Raw genomic sequence first — 12,530 nt, 5'->3', positions numbered from 1 at the left:
TATATTCTTGATCGTCGTGACATTTTATGTCGATCTAGCCATGTCCGTCCGTCTGTCCGTCCGTCCGTCCGTCTGTCTGTCGAAAGCACGCTAACTTCCGAAGGAGTAAAGCTAGCCGCTTGAAATTTTGCACAAATACTTCTTATTAGTGTAGGTCGGTTGGTATTTTAAATGGGCCATATCGGTCCATGTTTTGATATAGCTGCCATATAAACCGATCTTGGGTCTTGATTTCTTGAGCCTCTAGAGTGCGCAATTCTTATCCGATTGGAATGAAATTTTGAACGACGTGTTTTGCTATGATATCCAACAACTGTGCCAAGTATGGTTCAAATCGGTCCATAACCTGATATAGCTGCCATATAAACCGATCTTGGGTCTTGACTTCTTGAGCCTCTAGAGTGCGCAATTCTTATCCGATTGAAATGAAATTTTGAACGACGTGTTTTGTTATTATATCCAACAACTGTGCCAAGTATGGTTCAAATCGGTCCATAACCTGATATAGCTGCCATATAAACCGATCTTGGGTCTTGACTTCTTGAGCCTCTAGAGTGCGCAATTCTTATCCGATTGAAATGAAATTTTGAACGACGTGTTTTGTTATTATATCCAACAACTGTGCCAAGTATGGTTCAAATCGGTTTATAACCTGATATAGCTGCCATATAAACCGATCTTGGGTCTTGACTTCTTGAGCCTCTAGAGGGCGCAATTCTTATCCGATTGGAATGGAATTTCGCACAACGTGTTTTGTTATGATACCCTACAACTGTGACAAGTATGGTTTAAATCGGTCCATAACCTGATATAGCTGCCATATAAACCGATCTTGGGTCTTGACTTCTTGAGCCTCTAGAGGGCACAATTCTTATCCGATTTGAATGAATTTTTGCACCAAGTATTTCGTTATGATATCCAACAACTGTGCCAAGTATGGTTGAAATCGGACCATAACATGATATAGCTGTCATATAAACAGATCTGGGGATTTGACTTCTTGAGCTACTAGAGGGCGCAATTCCTATCCGATTTGGCTGAAATTTTGCATGACGTATTTTAATTTTACTTTTAACAACTGTGTCAAATAAGGTTCAAATCGGTTCATAACCTGATATAGCTGCCTTATAAACCGAACTGGGATCTTGACTTCTTGAGCCTCTAGACGTCGCAATTATTATCCGATATGCCTGAAATTTTGTACGATGGATCCTCTCATGAGCATCAACAAACGTGTTTATTATGGTCTGAATCGGTCTATAGCCCGATACAGATCCCAAATAAATCGTTCTCTCTATTTTACTTCGTGAGCCCCAAAGGGCGCAATTCTTATACGAATTGGCGGAAATTTTACGCAGGTCTCCAACATATAATTTAATTGTGGTCCGAACCGGACCATATCTTGATATCGTTTTAATAGCAGAGCAACTCTTTTCTTATATCCTTTTTTGCCTAAGAAGAGATGCCGGGAAAATAACTCAACAAATGCGATCCATGGTGGAGGGTATATAAGATTCGGCCCGGCCGAACTTAGCACGCTTTTACTTGTTATTTGTTTTTTGTTCAAATGTCAGTTATCTCTTTATATTCATAGGTCATTTGTAAAATTGCCATGTGATGACATTTTCAAATAATATATCAAATAATTCTCGATATATCACCCCCGTTCTTGTTTTATGTTACAAACTGAATCACGACACTAAATTACCTTTAACTAAAGTAGTGACGCAGGATTTAAAAATGCTAGCGAAACACACCATTGAGAAAAAAAAAAAAGAAATAACCAAAGGAACAGAGTGAGAAAGTGAAATTCAGTGAGGTGAGAGGTAAACAACTATAAGGCCTAAGGGCAACGGAAACACATCACCATACCGCAGAGTCTACCCGGATGAGGTCACAAATGCATACCCACACCAACTCACATAAATACACATAAACAATACCGCAAGTTATGCCGAAAAGTCAGAGTCACATCAAGCACAGGAATTGTTGCTGAAAGTCAAGTATACCCCGAGAAGTGGAACAAAAGGTCATACATATAGAAAAGAACTTACAGCAAAAAATAAAAAGGAAAACAAAGAAAGTAAAAATATCTCGCCTGCTGCAAACAGGGAAAACAATTTCACTGAAAATTTCTTTTCTCTTTTGCTAGTTTTTGAGGCAATACGAAATGTGAGCCAAACACAAAAAATCTCAAAAACAAGAAAGGAGAGAACAAACAAACAAAAAATAAAATGCCCTTAAACAACAGCAAACAACACTTCAAAGAAGTTCTTGCTATTCATGAAGTACTGCTTCATCAAAAAGTTTCGTTCCACCAAGTGAGTCCTGCAGATAAGCAAATTTTTCGTAAAATGAAACTGGCATATACAAGAACAAAAGGTTTTTGGGGGGAAAAAAGTGAAGATTGCAAAACAAAACCAACAAAAATATTTATAAAATAAGATCTTAAAGCTCAGACGGTGGTACATACTCCCTATTTAGGATATATTTGTGATCTAATATAATTTTTGACTACAAAACTATTCGGGTACTTTTCAAGAATATTCTTTCGTGCCTATAATGAGCCTCTCTTCACACAGTTGGTAAATTCTTCTTCTTATATTCTGTTGAAATTTAATTTTATAAGAATTGTTTCCCACTTTTCATTTTATTACCTATGAAACCCAAAATAATTTCCCTAATCGCAGTTTTGTGGTTAAAAGTTTGTCTTTTTTCATTTTTTTATTTTTCACTTAATTCAAAACCATACCTTCACACACATTGTAGGTTAATGGAGCGTATACGTTATTTATTCTCCCCACCACGTCTTAAATATCACTCATTCGCACCGATGAACACCTGTGTTGTTGGCAGTTCAGTTGGTTTCCGCACCACCAAATATTTGCAAATCTCAATTATTAACAAACTTTTACCACTCTTATGAATATTCAGTAGATCACATACATCATACCAATTGCGTATGTAGATAAATGGGATTTATGCACAACCATGGTGAATCAATTTCTAGCACTTCATGACGTGGTGCCAAAATTCGTACGAAAAAAAAAGTGCCACCAAATTCATGATTTAGTTAATTTTTAGTTTTTATACCCACCGCCATGGGATGGTGGGTATACTTGTCTAGTCATACTGTATGTAACACCTTCAAATATTTCTCTGAGACCCTATCTTATATATAAAAATCAATTTGTGTTTGTTTGTAGATTTGTTTGTTTGTATGTTTGTGTGTTCCTTATAGACTCAGAAACGGCTGAACCGATTTTCTTGAAATTTTCACAGATGGTGCATAATGACCCCGTGGTGAAAATAGGGTACTACATTTTTTGATATCTGAAGGGGGGCGGACCCTCCCCCTTATCCTAATTTTCAGAAACGCCAGATCTCGGAGATTTGTGGTGCGATTTAAGCGAAATTTTGTTTGCTCTCATATGGTACCCTAAAAACAAAAATTTGGTATCCAAATTTCGGATGGGGTACCTAGGGGGGCCGCCCCACCCTAAAACCTACCAAACATATATTTAGGCCAATCACGACAATATGGGACTCAAATGAAAGGTATTTAGAATAAGAAAACGTATCTGATATCCAATTGTCGGACCAAGTGTTAGGGGGACCACTCCAAACCCCACAACACCCCTAAATCGGTTATATTTACCGACCATGGCAATATGGGACTTAAATGAAAGGTATTTGCGGGTATAATATGAATCTGGTATCCAAATGTGGGACCACGTTTCTGGGGGTTCACTCCTTCCCCAAAACACCTCTCAAACTGGACCATGGAAATATGGGGCTTAAATAAAAGGTATTTGAATGTAGAATACGAATCTGATATCCAAATATGGGACCAAGTGTTTGGGGGGACGACTCTCCCCAAAAACATCACCCAAACGGGGGACAAATTTACGACCATAGCAATATGGGGCTCAAAAGAAAGATCTTTGGGAGTAAAGCACGAATTTGATATCAATATTCGGGAAAAGTGTCTATGGGGCCACCCCCCACCCCACAACACCACCCAAATAGTAAGTATTTTCTGACTTTTGCAATATGAGGTTCAAATAAAAGGGTTTTTAAAGTGGAACACGAATCCGATATATATTAGCAAGCCCAACTCACTGAGTGGTCACCCATCCCCCAAAACACCCCCCAAGCTGGTCATGTTTGCTGGCTATGGAAATATGCGGCTCAAATTAAAGGTATGTGGGAGTAGACCACGTATCTGATATCAACATAAGGGGCCAACTGTCTAGCTGACGTCCCACCACCATAACAACCGCCAAATGGGACATATTTGCTCACCAAGAAAATTTGGGTCTTAAAGAGAGTGGGAATAAATATTCATAGTTTTAAGAGCTGGACATATTTGCTGACTTTTGCAATAAGGAGTTTAAATGAGATTTGAAAACGAATTTGATATCCAATTTTGAGGCCAATGGCAATATGGGGTTCAAATAAATGATATATAGATATATGAGAATACAGCACGCTGCTAATATATTTTCCGGGCTTAGTGTTTGTGGCACCATCCCAATCCCCAAAACACCCCTAAATCGGGCATGTTTACCCACCATGTCAATGTGGACCTTAAAAGAAAGGTATTGGGGGGTAGAGCAAGAATTGATACCCATTTTCGCAAGAAGTGATACCCAAAATACCCCGCAAACAGCAATTTTTTACTGACCATCGCAATATGGGCCTCAAATAAAGTTATTTGGGAATAGAATACGAATTTGATATCCAAATGTAGGACCATATATTTAGGGAATCACTCCTTCCCCAAAACACCCCCCAACGTGTAAAAATTTTTCGACCATGCCAATATGTGGCTCAAATGAAAGGTATTTGAGATGAGAAAACGAATTTGTTAACTTTTTTTGGGGTCATGTGTTTGGGGGACGCCTCATCCTGTAAACTCCTCTTAAGCCAATAGCAATATGGGGTTTAAATAAATGGTATTTGAAAGAAGACCACGATGCTGATATTTTATTAGAACCAAGTAACTTAGGGACAACCTCACCTCCGAAAACACCCCTAAATCAGACAACTTGAGAATATCGGGCTGAAATAAAGTATTTTGAGAATGGAGTACACCTTACATCCAAACTTTAATTTGTAGACCAATAAAGATCATAAGGAATTCAGATAATTATATTGTTAAACTGTTTGTCAAGCGATTTACTATTTTCGTCGTATGGTATTTCACTAAAAGCCCTTTAATTGTCGAAAATTATTATTCCAAGGAAAATTTTTTTTCATATAAAGTAAAAGAAGTCACAGCGGAGCGGGCCCGGGTCAGCTAGTTATGGATAAAAATTCTAAATCGTCTTGACTTTCCTAGTGGATCTAGCTATGTAGGTTCGTTCATCTGTCGAACTCACTATAGCGTTGGAACTAATGAAGATATCCGCTGTAACGTTCCCTGCTCCATGCAGGTCGGGTTGCAAATGGGCCATATCGGCTCAGATTTGAACATAGCCCCCATACAAATCGATACTCGTTTTTGATTTCTTGAGCCCTAGAAGCCTCAATTTTTATCCGTTGTGGCTGAAATTTGCCACAAAGACGCCTAATCGGGCTCTCAACATCTATGTCGAGTATGATATTTATCGCTAAATAAACTCATATAGTCCTCATATAAAACGATCCCCAGATTTGACTTCTTTAGCCCGTAGGAGCTTCAGATTTCATCCGATTTGGCTGAAACTTGGGACAAAGACACCTAAAAGGGCTCTCAACATCTGTGTCAAGTATGATGACACGCATCGCTAGATAAACTCATATAGCCCCCATATAAAACGATCCCTAGATTTGACTTCTTGAGCCCCTAGAAGTTTCAGTTTTCATCCGATTTGGCTTAGATTTAAAGCACTTATGCCCTCCAAAACAAACGCCAAATCCGACCAACTCTAAATAAACCAAACTCCGGATTTATCTCCTAAAAGTCTCAGGTTTTGCCCGAAAAATTTATGCTCCTAGTACACTTGTGTTCTCCAATACCAGCAACGAGTCTTACCCCGATAGGTTCATAAAAAGATATGAGCTCTTTAAAAACAGATAAATCGATATAAATTCTTGAGACCAAACAAGTAAAAGTGTGCTATGTAAGGCCGTGTCGAATCTTAGGAACCCACCATAATGGATTCTGCTAATAATTTATACAGACATCAATTTAGTTGAAGAGCCTCCTGTCAAACCAGCCAACATTAAAGTTTCTAATATCCTAACAACTATAATCGAGAAACGGATTTACATTGTTTCAATATCAGGTTTTAGGCTGATTTGGACCATGTTCATCACAGTTGTTGGAAGTCGTAACAGAACCACGCATACAAAATTTCAGCCAAATCGAATAAAAATTGCGGCCTGCAAGGACTCGAGAAGTCAAATCGGGAGATCGGTTTAAATGGGAGCTATATCATGGTATAGACCGATTTGGATCGTACTTGGCACAATTGTAGGAAGTTATAACAACAACACAACAGAACACCACATGCAAAATTTCACCCAAATCGGACAAAAATTGCGGCTTTCTGGGGCTCAAGGAGTCAAATCAGGAGTTCGGTTTATATGGGTGCAATATCTAAATCTGAACCGATATGGCCCATTTTAAATCTCCAATGACCTTCTTAAATTCTAAGTATTTGTGCAAAATTTCAGGCGGATAGCTTTACGGACATCATACTCGAGTCTTCCGAGGTGCTACAAAGCGAATAACTAGACTAGTATACCCCCATCCATTTGGGGGTTTCAAAATAATTTAAATTCAAACTGAGTAAACCGGGGTAAAATTTTAGCAGAATCCATGAAGGTGGGTACCAAAGATTCGGCCCTTCCAAACTTAGGATGCCCTAATTAGTTTTTTTATACCCACCAGGCTAGGAGGTATATTAACTTAGTCATTCCATTTGTAACACATCGAAATATCCATTTTCGACAATTTTGCCCATGAACATTCCACTAAGGAACGGGGGCAAACTTCTCACATATCAATGAGTGCAGTCCGATTCAAGCTTCAGCTCAATGATAAGAGGCCTCCTTTCTATAGCCGAGTCCGAACGGCGAGCTGCAGTGCGACACCTCTTTGGAGAGAAGTTTTACATGGCATAGTACCTCACAAATGGAGGGGAAAACCACCGCTGAAGATTTTTTCTCAAGGTCTCGCCAGGATTCGAACCCAGGCGTTCAACATCATAGGCGGACATGCTAACCTCAGCGATACGGTGGCCTCCAGATTAAAAATTGAGATATTGAGTTGAAATTATACACAGACTCGTATTTCATCTATACGCAGGTTAAGGTCTTGAATCGGCACATCGGACTATATTCTGATATAGCTGCCATATAGACCGATCTGCCGATTTTAGGTCTTAGGCCTATAACAGGCGCATTTATCACCCGACTGCGCTGAAATTTGGAATGGTGAGTTGTATCAAAACTCCCAACATCTGTCCCGAATCAGGTCCAGATCAGGTTGAGACCGATCTTCAACTTTAGGGTCTGAAGACCTTAAAAGGAGCATTTATTGTCCGATTTTGCTGAAATTTAAAATGGAGAGTTTCACCAGAGCCCTCGATAGCCGACCCAATTATGGTGTATATCGGACCACATTTACATATCGCTGCCATTAGACCGATATGCTGATTTAGGTTCTTAAGCCTTTAACAGGTGTATTTATTACCCAAATTTGAGGAAACTCAGAACAGTGCGTTTATTCAGGCTCGTCGAAATATATATATTTCCGAATATATTTGGAAATAGCTGTCATATAGACCGATCTGCCGATTGTGGGTCTTAGGCTTACAACAGTGAGTTGTATTAAGACTGCCAACATCTGTCCCGAAAATGGTCCAGACCGGGCTATATTTAGATATAGCTGCCATAGAGACCAATCTTCAGCTTTAGGGCCTAAAAACCATAAAAAGCGCATTTATTCTCTGATTTTGCTGAAATTGGAAAAAGTGAGCTTTTTTAAGACTCACGACATCCAACCCAAATATGGTCTAGTTCGGACCATATTTCTATATAGCTGTCATAAAGATCGGTCATCCGAATTAGAGCTTAATCACATGAACGACGCACTTATTACCCAATTTCGTTGAAATTTTGATAATAAATATGGTTGCCCAAAAAGTAATTGCGGATTTTTCATATAGTCGACGTTGACAATTTTTTTCACAGCTTGTGACTCTGTAATTGCATTCTTTCTTCTGTCAGTTATCAGCTGTTGCTTTTAGCTTGCTTTAGAAAAAATTTGTAAAAAAAGTATATTTGATTAAAGTTCATTCTAAGTTTTATTAAAAATGCATTTACTTTCTTTTAAAAAATCCGCAATTACTTTTTGGGCAACCCAAAATATCCATGGTGGTGGGTATCAAAGATTCGGCCTAGCCGAACTTACCATGCCCTTACTTGTTTCTTAGTTTTTCATTTTACGTTGAAACTTTTAATTTTTCATATGCATATGCATAAATGAATCATAATGCTGCAAAATTTAGTTTGTCGCTCCTATTGCCAAAGTGTTGCCATATGCCCTCGTTGTGAAATGGTAACGAACGCAGTGCAAAACATGTGGAAATTATATAGTTAAGGTTTGGCTGAGAGCTGGTGTGAAAGTGTTATGAAATTCTCATTGCTGCTGTGTAAAGTATTTACATTGAGGTAGATCGAAAAATGCCTGTTAAATCGGCAAAACGGTATAATATATAGCAGCCATATCGAAATCTGGACCGATCCAGGCCGTATTGAATGTAAAACTACCCGCTATACCAAATTTCAGAGAAATCAAACAATAAATGCACTTTTTTTGGGCCTAAAACCGTAAACCGAGAGATCGGTCTAATTAAAAAATATCGAGGGGCCTTATATAACTCACTTTCCCAAATTTCTGAGCATTTGGATAATAATTGCGGCCTTTATGGACTTAAGATCCTAAATCGATAGATGGGTCTATATTTTTTTTTCTGTCAGCCAACACGCAGGGGATGTCCCCTATGAATGCAGTGCATTGCGTTGGCGAGAGGATATTAGGAATTGGAGGGGGTTAAAAGGATGTAGTGCTTATTGACATTTGTCTTAAATCTTAGAATGTCAAAGTGGGTGGGAAAAACATTAGCCGGAAGTCGATTCCACATACAAACGGTTCGGGCGAAATAAGAATTCTCTCTATAATGCATTGTGCGGTCTGCTGGCTAATCAACTACAAACGGGTGTGAGTTCCTAGAATGTCTAGTATCCCTGACATACATCCATCAGGAATAAGAAGACGAATATCAGACGAATACACACCATGAAAATACCGATAGAACAGCGCGAAACAACCCACATTGCGACGATGATGAAGGGAGGCAATAGAGTTGGATATCCCACTGTCCCCAATCAACGCCATCGCTCGCCTCTGTACACGGTCCAGTAGCTCCAGGGATGATTTTGAAGCTCCAGCGCATACCTGTGAGTTGAACTCCATTTTCGCCCTTATGAAAGTGTTGTAGATGTTAGGAAGATCATACGGAGTGAAGTAATTCTTACACCGTTTACGGAAGCCCAAACACTTGAATGCTTCTTTCGATACTTCGAATACATGTTTAGCCCAACGGACATCACTTTGTATTTTCATGCCCAGAACATCAAGAGCTTCGGATTGCTCAACATCTACACTGTTGATGGACAAAGATGATCGTAATGGGTCAGCGAATCGTTTGTGTGACAACAATCAGCTCTGAGTCTTCCGTGCATTAAAATCTACTCGATTCATTAGATCACACTCGGAAATGGTCAGCAAATCCTGGCAGAGTGGTTCGTCCATAACCCGCCTCTTGTCCTCAATCTCTCGAAGACTTGGCCTGTGGTCGAATGAGTACGAATGACAGAGATTACTGTCATCCGTAAATAAGTAGGTCGGATTCGATGTCTGACCCAACAGATCGTTGATGAAAATTAGAAAAAGAGAAGGAGAAAGAACAGAGCCCTGGGGTACACCTGCGGTCAATTTGCGCTCATTGGATGAGAACCCATCTATAACGACTCGAATAGTGTGATCTCTGAGAAAGCTCGAAATAAATCGAACGAAGCCATTAACGACACCAAATGCGACAAGTTTTGATAGTAGTGCACCGTGCCAGACCCTATAAAATGCTTTGGAGATATCCCGAGCCACAACCTTACTCTTACCAAACTGGTGGATTGAGCGACTCCAACGTTCCGACAGAAGTGTCATGAGGTCATCCACAGAGCGATTTCTGCGAAAGCCATACTGTTGGTCGCTAAGAAGGCCATAGGACTCTAAATACCTCAAAAGATGGTGATTAGGCATGCTCTCCATGACCTTGGAGAGAGCGGAGCATATCGCAATTGGCTGATAATTCACAGGGCTGTTTGCCTCACCCTCCTTGGGTATTGGCTGAACATTCGCAACCTTCCAACGCGCCGGGTAGGCAAGATTGAAAAAGTTGCGTAATGGACGAGCGAACGTCGAAGAACACTTGCATAAGACAAGTGTTGATATGCCATCCGTGCCCGGGGATTTATTTACGTCTAGATTTTCAAGAACCCTTTTAACTCCACGAGTTCGAAAAAATATTTGGGGCATGATGCCAGATACATTTTCGATTGAGGGGAGTGGTTGATTGCTATCCGGCAGAAGAATTCCCTGCAAATATATGAGCCAACAGGTTAGCCTTATAAACCGGGTCAGTGAACGTTTGATCGTCCTTAACAAGAGTTGGAATAGATAAAGAACTACCCTTTACTCTTTTCACGAACGACCGAAAGCTCTTACTTCCTTGTGTAGAAGCAAGAACCTTAGTACAAAGACGCTGTTCGTAAAGCAATTTTGCGCGCCTACGCACATTGGCACACGAAGATCTTGCCTGTTTGCGCAGCAGTTCAGTATTGGCATTTTTATCCAAGCGCCAGTTCCTGAATGCAACTTCTTTCGATCTGACAGCATCTCTGCCGTCTGATTTAGCCGTTATAGTCTTAACTGGAATAAAGGGTCTATATGGCAACTATATCTTAAACATATTTAGGTCAGAAGTCGAGAGGCTTAAAACAACTCACCGTATAAAATTTTAGCGATATCGGGTAATAAATAAAGCTTTTAGGGGCTTCAGACCCCAAATCGGCAGATCGGTCTATATGACAGCTTTATCCAAATATGGTCCGATTTGAACCATATTTGGTACCGATCAAATTCGTACGAAATCGGTTAATAAATGGAGCTTTTATGGGCTTTAGGGGCTTCAGACCCTTTATCGGCACATCGGTCTGTATGGCAGCTATATCCAAAAATGGTCCGAACTGAACCATATTTGGTTGGGATGTCGGGAGGCTTCAAACAACTCACTGCTTCCATTCTCAACGAAATCGGCTTACAAATGCAGCTTTAATGACCTTTAGACCCTAAATCGGCAGATGGGTCTATACGGCAGCTATATCTAAATATAGTCCGATTTGAGCCGCATTTGGGTCAGATATCGGGAGGCTTAAAGCAACGCACCATTTCAAGTATCAGCGATATCGGGTAATAAGTTAATCTTTTGTCGGCTTCAGACCCTTTATCGGCAGATCGGTCTATATAACAGCTATAGCTAAGTATAGTCCGATCTGAACCATATTTAGGTTGGAGGTCAGGAGCCTAGAAATAACTTTCTGATTAAAGGTTTAGTTAAATCGGATAATAAATGCAGCTTTTATGGGCTTCAGACCCAAAATCGGCAGATCGGTCTATATGGCAGCTATATCTAACTATAGTCCGATCTGAACCATATTTAGTTCGGATGTCGGGAAGCTTAAACCAACGCACGGTTTCAAGTTTCAGCGAAATCGGGGAATAAATCCAGCTTTTATGCTTTTTAGACATTAAGTCGGCAGATCGGTCTATATAGCAGCTATATCCAAATATGGTGCGCTTTGGCCCGTTCAAGGATTTAACCAGGGGGCAGGAAAAAGTCGTATCTGTGCCAAATTTCAGCTCAATATCTCAATTTTTTTAAGAATGTAGAGTGATTACAACTGACGCACACATGGACAGACACATGGACATAGTTAAATCGCCTTAGAACTTTTCGACGATCCAAAATTTATATACTATGTGGGGTCGGAAATGGATACTTCGATGTGTTGCAAACGGAATGACTAAATGAATATACCCCATATTCTATGGTGATGGGTATGATTTTTTTTTAAAATTTCAAGGAATTGCAGAGGGTTAACTGACCTCATTCTTCCAATAACATTACCTTGTACTACTTAACGTGCACCTCCAACATGTATACAAATTTCTTATGGGGGCACTCACACTTAATTGCTTTCATCTTAAAAGGGGTCAACCTCCTACTGCATCTAGCAGATATATTTTCTCATTTTGCCAAACAACCTATCTAATTTTGCTACGCAATTCATATGCTCATCCTGTCCTTGTTTACAGGTGAGTGCAATTACAACATTGACACCTTTTGCTACATTTTTAATATTTATTATCGTGTAATGTATGCCTCGTAAGATGCAAAACTCATAAACGTGTGAAA

At 39.7% G+C, this 12,530-nt stretch overlaps 1 protein-coding gene across 4 annotated transcripts in view; it reads left to right on the top strand.

The window, feature by feature from the left end:
* The window catches only part of LOC106091405 (hemicentin-2), an 844,000-nt gene that overhangs the window by 458,429 nt on the left and 373,041 nt on the right, over nucleotides 1-12,530 (top strand). The gene's annotated exons all lie outside the window — the stretch shown is intronic.

This window comes from Stomoxys calcitrans, chromosome 2 (genome assembly GCF_963082655.1).
Source record: "Stomoxys calcitrans chromosome 2, idStoCalc2.1, whole genome shotgun sequence".
Lineage (NCBI taxonomy): Eukaryota > Metazoa > Arthropoda > Insecta > Diptera > Muscidae > Stomoxys > Stomoxys calcitrans.
The sequence above is the reverse complement of the archived record's forward strand: the minus strand, read 5'-3'. Positions and strand labels throughout refer to the sequence as shown.